Source organism: Arachis ipaensis, chromosome B05, assembly GCF_000816755.2.
Source record: "Arachis ipaensis cultivar K30076 chromosome B05, Araip1.1, whole genome shotgun sequence".
In the NCBI taxonomy this organism is placed as follows: Eukaryota; Viridiplantae; Streptophyta; class Magnoliopsida; order Fabales; family Fabaceae; genus Arachis; species Arachis ipaensis.
In genome coordinates, this window is record NC_029789.2 from 134140400 (window position 1) to 134147774 (window position 7375).

The window sequence follows — 7375 nt, forward strand, 5'->3', positions numbered from 1 at the left end:
AGGGATGCATTTTCCTCCACAAAACTATTGGGAGCAAATCAACACCTCCCTAGGAGAATTAAGTTCCAATATGGGACAACTAAGGGTGGAGCACCAAAAGCATTCCATCCTCCTCCATGAAATTAGAGAAGAACAAAGAGTCATGAGGGAGGAGCAACAAAGGCAAGGAAGAGACATTGAGGAGCTCAAGCACTCCACATAAGATCTTCAAGAGGAAGAACAAGCCGCCATCACTAAGGTGGACCCGTTCTTTAATTTCCTTGTTCTTTATTTTTTCTGTTTTTCGTTTCCTATACTTTATGTTCTATCTATGTTTGTGTCTTTATCACATGATCATTAGTGTCTTAGTGTCTATGCCTTAAAGCTATGAATGTCCTATGAATCCATCACCTTTCTTAAATGAAAAATATTTTTAATTGAAAAAGAAAAAGAAGTACATGAATTTCGAATTTTAAAATAGTTTAATTATTTTGATGTGGTGGCAATACTTTTTATTTTCTGAATGAATGCTTGAACAGTGCATATTTTTGAATTTGTTGTCTATGAATGTTAAAATTATTGGCTCTTGAAAGAATAATGAAAAAGGAGAAATGTTATTGATAATCTGAAAAATCATAAAAATGATTCTTGAAGCAAGAAAAAGCAGTGAAAAGCTTGCAGAAAAAAATATATGCGAAAAAAAGAGGCAAAAAATAAAGAAAAAAAGAAAAAGAAAAAAAAAAGAGAAAGAAAAAGCAAGCAGAAAAAGCCAATAGCCCTTTAAACCAAAAGGCAAGGGTAAAATAAAAAGGATCTAAGGCTTTGAGCATCAGTGGATAGGAGGGCCCACAGGAATAAAATCCTGGCCTAAGCGGCTAAACCAAGATGTCCCTAACCATGTGCTTGTGGCGTGAAGGTGTCAAGTGAAAACTTGAGACTGAGCAGTTAAAGTCGTGGTCTAAAGCAAAAAGAGTGTGCTTAAGAGCTCTGGACATCTCTAATTGGGGACTCTAGGAAAGCTGAGTCACAATCTGAAAAGGTTCACCCAGTTATGTGTTTGTGGCATTTGTGTATCTGGTGGTAATACTGGAAAACAAAATGCTTAGGGTCACGGCCAAGACTCATAAAGTAATTGTGTTCAAGAATCAACATACTGAACTAGGAGAATCAATAACACTATCTGAATTCTGAGTTCCTATAGATGCCAATCATTCTGAATTTCAAAGGATAAAGTGAGATCCCAAAATTGTTCAGAAGCAAAAAGCTAAAAGCCCCGCTCATCTAATTAAAACTGATCCTCATAGATGTTTTTGGAATTCATTGTATATTCTATTCTTTTTATCCTACTTTGTTTTTAGTTGCTTGGGAACAAGCAACAATTTAAGTTTGGTGTTGTGATGAGCGGATAATTTATATGCTTTTTGGCATTATTTTTAGTATGTTTTTAGTATGTTTTAGTTAGTTTTTATTACATTTTTATTAGTTTTTAAATAAAAATTATATTTCTGGACTTTACTATGATTTTGTGTATTTTTCTATGATTTCAGGTATTTTCTAGCTAAAATTGAGGGACCTGAGCAAAAATCTTATTCAGAGGCTGAAAAAGGACTACAGATGCTGTTGGATTCTGACCTCCCTGCACTCGAAGTGAATTTTCTGGAGCTACAAAAGCTCAATAAGCGCGATCTCAATTGCGTTAGAAAGTAGACATCCTGGGCTTTCCAGAAATATATAATAGTCCATACTTTGCCCGAGATTTGATGGCCCAAACCGGCGTTTTAAGTCAGCATAAAAATTCTGGCGTCAAAACGCCAGAACTGGCATAAAAGCTGGAGTTAAACGCCCAAACTGGCACAAAAGCTGGCGTTTAACTCCAAGAAAAGTCTCTACATGTGAAAGCTTCAGTGATCAGCCTAAGCACACACCAAGTGGGCCCGGAAGAAGATTTCTACATTAATTACTTGATTCTGTAACCTTAGGCTACTAGTTTTCTATAAATACGACCTTTTGCTATTGTATTTTCATCCTTGAATCATATTTTAATCATGTTTTGATGATTGAAACCTCTTTGGGGAGGCTGGCCATTCGGCCATGCCTGGACCTCCATTATCACTTTTGTATTTTCAACGGTGGAGTTTCTACACACCATAGATTAAGGTGTGGAGCTCTGCTGTTCTTCATGAATTAATGCAAAGTACTATTGTTTTTCTATTCAATTCAAGCTTATTCTTATTCCAAGATATTCACTCGCACTTCAACCTGATGAATGTCATGATCCGTGACACTCATCACCATTCTCAACCTATGAATGCGTGCCTCACAACCACCTCCGTTCTACCTTCGATTAAGTGTGTATCTCTTAGCCTCCTGATTCATGATGCATGGTTTCCTCGCCTGACAACCGAGCCTTCCATTCCATGAGATCAGAGTCTTTGTGGTATAGGCTAAAATTATTGGCGGCCATTCCTGAGATCCGAAAAGTCTAAACCTTGTCTGTGGTATTCCGAGTAGGATCTGGGAAGGGATGACTGCGACAATCTCCGTGGGATCGACCCTTACTCACGTAAGGTTTATTACTTGGACGACCCAGTGCACTTGCTGGTTAGATGTGCGGAGTTGTGACAAAGAGTTGAGATTTCAATTGTGCGTACCAAGTTGTTGGTGCCATTGATGATCACAATTTCGTGCACCAATCCGCCACTGCTGTAATCCCTCTTCTCTGCCTTGCACAGCCTGAGCCGTCTCTGGTCGTCGTCGCTGCTCAATGGTCGTCGTCGGCTCGTCAATGCCTCACGTCCTCGCTGCTCTGCCTGAGCCGTCTCTGCTGTAATCCTCACTGCTCGCTACAATCATGTCTCAAGTTAGGATTTTTTCTCCTCCGTAATCTTAGGAAGCTAATTCTATTCTCAGATTGGGAAAATTGAGGAATGTGTTTATTGTCTAATCATGTCTCAGGTTAGGGTTGCTCTTATGATACTGATGGCTTACCTTTCATACATGCTTGTTGAGGTGAGAATCTCCTTTTAATTTTAATGGAGGTATTTTTCCATGTCTATTCATTACTGATGCAATTAATTCCAATACTAATAATTTTATTTTCAAGAGTCACAACCAAGTACGTCAAAAATTTCAACATGTTTGATTTATTATGAGATTGCTGATCTGAATTAACCTATTGCAGGCATGTTTTTGCAACATTGTCATTCATTGCTGAGATATTTATATTCCTTTATGTTGGGATGGATGCACTGGACATAGAGAAGTGGCGATTCATAAGCCAAAGGTAATACTAACATTTCTAGATTAATAAACTTTGTAAAACGTGAAAATTTTAATTAACATTTTTGCTCTCTTGATTCATTAGTCCTGGAAAATCAGTTGGGATCAGTTCAGTGCTTCTAGGATTTATCCTAGTTGGAAGAGCAACATTTGTTTTTCCCTCTCTCATTCTTATCCAATTTGCTTCAGAAATCCCCACATGTGAAAATTGACATGAAGCAACAAGTATGTGTTTTCTTTCCCTGTTTAAATTTCTTTTCAGAGCCTTCCTTGGTACATGACTCCTGTCTCCTATGATCTTGTTTCACAGGTCACAATCTAGTGGTCTGGTCTTATGCAAGGTGCTGTTTCTATAGCACTTGCTTACAACCAGGTGAAGTAATCAAACTTCATGGCTAGCTTTCAATACTAACTAAATCTGTGTCTGGTTTAGTAATAAACTGAATCTTTGACATGCAGTTTACAAGGCTAGGCCACACTACGTTGCGTGAGAATGCCATCATGATCACTAGTACCATTTCTGTTGTTCTCTTCAGCACAGTGGTTAGACACTAATCTTTTCTTGACCAACTTGGTTTGTAAGTAATAAAACAAGTGTTTGATTGAAAATATTGAACTAAAAGTCAACACTAAAAGGAAAAAGGGGGACTTTGGTGGATTTGAAAAACAATAGTGTCAATGCATCATTTTCTCATACATGTGATGTGATCCCAACATGTAATAATGTTTATCTTATTTTTCTTCTTGTTTCGGTTATTACAATTACTGGTTTCTAAGTAGTGCTTGTCCTTATGTGTATTCACCTCAACATCTTCCTTTTTCTTTTTCTGTTCCAGTATTCCTTTAGTTTTCGTTTTCATGTCTGTAGTATTGGAGTTTGTATCACCTTCTGAGAAACCTAAGCATAATTCTCCACGTTATGGGTAGGTTACTGTAGAACAACAATATCTCAGGTCAAATTCTGCCAGAGCTTGGAACCCTTCCAAAGCTTCAGACATTGGATCTTTCCAATAATTGATTCTCTGGGGTGATTCCTTCCACTCTCGGCCAATTAGATAGTCTCCAATACCTGTGAGTAGTTTCTTATTTTCTGGTCACTTTCTCAAGTATCCAAGTGATGCAGATAAGCATCTCTTGGCGTGGCAAACTGGCCTCTCCAGAAATCAGGTTCCCCCTCCCTCCCCCTTCCTCCTCTTTATTAACTTTCATTTATTGCTTTGCTTTCGTTCATATTCACAAATTACAAATACAAAATCCTTATCTTATATTTATATCTTGCATCACACATCCACTAATCATTACCAGTTATATATAAATCTCTTACAATAAATAATGACTTTTAAAATTTTACTATAAAATAAAAATAGGACAAATTAAATAGGTATATATGTGTGATTTACTAGGCTTTTTTGTGTGATTTGATTAATTACATGCATAGCCTACCTTGACATGACTAAGTAATGATGAAAAAGTTTCGTTCATATGCTAAAATTAATCATAATCTGTTAGAAAATACTATCTAATGTAGAAGAAAATGTGAAAAAGCTTAGTATAATCATAAAATTAATCGAAGATATCCAGGAAAAACCATGTTGATAAGAAAATTATGAAAATCCATTCTTAGAATTGGTGTACTGTCACACTCAGAATCCCTTAACATTCCTGAGGCGCCACTGCACCCTTGGCTGCTAACTACACTGTGTGCACCACACTTGTAAAATATGAATAAGTATATAGCTGAAATCTTGCTTATTTATCTATTTATTTGTTTTGACATCTCAAATTATTGCTTTGTTGAATAGCTGAAGAGGCAGGAGAATTATTCTTACATGGTGGTTATATCTACTAATTCTTCTCCTTCCTATATAAGGGTTCAGATCAATATTTCTTTTGGGGGTTTTATAAAAAGCAGGTTTTACTTTCATACTTTTTCTTCACCTAATTTATTTACTTATTTTCCTATGCATATTTAGAATTGGTCTAAATTATTAGAGTTAAAATATGCAATATCTATAGGTTTTAGCACATGATTAATTATAGTTTCCCAATGAAGACGAACGAACACTTCAACCTTCTCTTTCACTTCTTCCGACTCCATTCCCATTACTCCCAACAACATTCAATTATGTACTCCTTCTCTTTCCATTTTTCACTTTCCCTCCTTCTTCTAATCTCTTCCAATTTTGATTCTGAAAACCTGAGTCTATTAGTGTAACGAAGAATCTTGATTCTGCAACGAAGCAGAATATCTTTCATTTCGATTTTTAGGTGAGTGAATCAATGTAGCTTAGCTTAGCTTCCGATTTTCATCCATTGTTTTGGTTTCATTTGTTTATGTCGGAATACAGCTGGATTTTGACTTGGTTTTTTAATTCTTAGTGTAATTTGTGCAAAATTCTAATTGTTGTAACCGTGATGAACAGCTATTTCAGTTATTTTTTAAAATTCTTTTTAAGTTCTGATTATTTGTATGTACTATGTAGTAATGAAAAGTTAAATTATGGAGGAAAATTTTGATGTGAAAATGTTTTTCAGGTGAGAAAATTGGGTGTGTGTGAATTGTGAAGTCTGATTCCAATTTCATAGCAAAATGGGGTTGGGGGTTATGTCTAGGCGGGTTGTGCCTGCTTGTGGCAATCTATGTTGTATAATGTAATCATGACGAATTATGGCAGTTTAGCTAGCTATTCTCTTTAGTCTTTAATAGTTGTTAGTCTTGATATTTAATATGCTAATGTGGTGGAACGATATCTGAGATCATTGATCAAGTCTGAAGTTATTAGTTTGGGGGTCAGAATATTGTACTTGCTTCAATCTAAGTTTCTCTATTATATCTTTGCAGATAACTGAGAATTTGGAGCAAAGATGTTATAAGGATTTGCGTAATGAAATGTTTGAGCAGATGTAAGTTTAGTAGCACATATATAGTAATTAAACTAATTGTCATTATTCTGATTCCCTCCTAACGAGTGCTTTTACTTTTTTAGTTTGCCAAATGTTTTGAACCAGTCTCAGACAGCCAATTTTCACTGTACTATACAGCTTTGGTTCATTTGATTTTGATTGTTGGATTGCCACTTCATTCTATTTCAAATAATCATAATATGTAATAGTATGCAAGTGATACTCCTATTTTGCAGGCCACTATATGCCTGTAGTTTATTAGCGATAATTCGGACTCTTCTGGAACAGTCTCGAATAGATGAAATCAGGATATTAGGCTGCAACACTCTTGATGATTTTATAGAATGCCAGGTATTTGGTTATTAAACCTTTCTTAGAGTTAACATCACTGTATGATTGGTTCCATGGATACTATGCAGCTATCTGCAATTCCTTTGAAAAGTATCTGTGTGGAAGTTAATTTGGTGGTAAAAGTGGGTACCCCTTAGCTCAAAAAAGAAAAACCAGAGTTCTTTCTATAGATATTGCATGTTTTAGCCCTATGTATATATATTTGCTTTCTTTTCTATGAATGACTCAAATCTTTTCCCCTTTTGTCCTCCTTTTGATTTCTTCCTTTTCTGATATCTGACTCCAGCAATTTCTAAATTACCCTTCTCTTTTGTTTTTGACAATATTATACTGTTGTTCTTGCTTTCATATTCGTGTATAGCCTGAGGAAATTTTCAGGATTTTGATAGTTAAGTGTTCGACACAAAATAATACATGAAAACATTGTTGCTTTTTATATCACTTGCTGTTCAAGCTTTCTGCATTTTTGGATGCAACTTTTTGTATCAACATAACATATATTTATATGCAGATCCTGGAGCCAAACATGAGGCTGGATACGATGCCATCTTTGCCCAAATATGTAGAGGTCAATATCTGTAGTATTTAATATAATAAAGAAATTTCTATTATTATAATTTTTCAGTTTTAATGATAAATTGCTTATTTTTTGTTGTGTATTATTTTGTTGAGAATTAATGATAAATATGTATTTGAAATACTAATTGAACCTTTTAATATCTATTTTCATTAGAAATTTATTATTAGTTATTTTGTCTCTTTTATAAATCTTTTCTATTGTGCACAAATTTATTTATTAATTAACATAATTACACATGTATGAACAAAAAATTTTATTGTTTTTTGTATTTTTATTACAAAA

General features: G+C 34.9%; 2 long non-coding RNA genes across 3 annotated transcripts; both read left to right on the top strand.

Moving 5' to 3' along the window:
* Positions 2657-3418, top strand: LOC107644276. Of its 2 annotated transcripts, XR_002347357.1 has the most exons (4): positions 2657-2839; positions 2935-2988; positions 3161-3262; positions 3344-3418. It is a non-coding gene; the product is annotated as an uncharacterized LOC107644276 (long non-coding RNA). The 2 variants fall into 2 exon arrangements; XR_001621289.2 differs by lacking the exon at positions 2657-2839 and having other exon boundaries at positions 2915-2988.
* Positions 3451-5170, top strand: LOC110262573. Its single transcript, XR_002347358.1, has 2 exons — positions 3451-3631; positions 5061-5170. It is a non-coding gene; the product is annotated as an uncharacterized LOC110262573 (long non-coding RNA).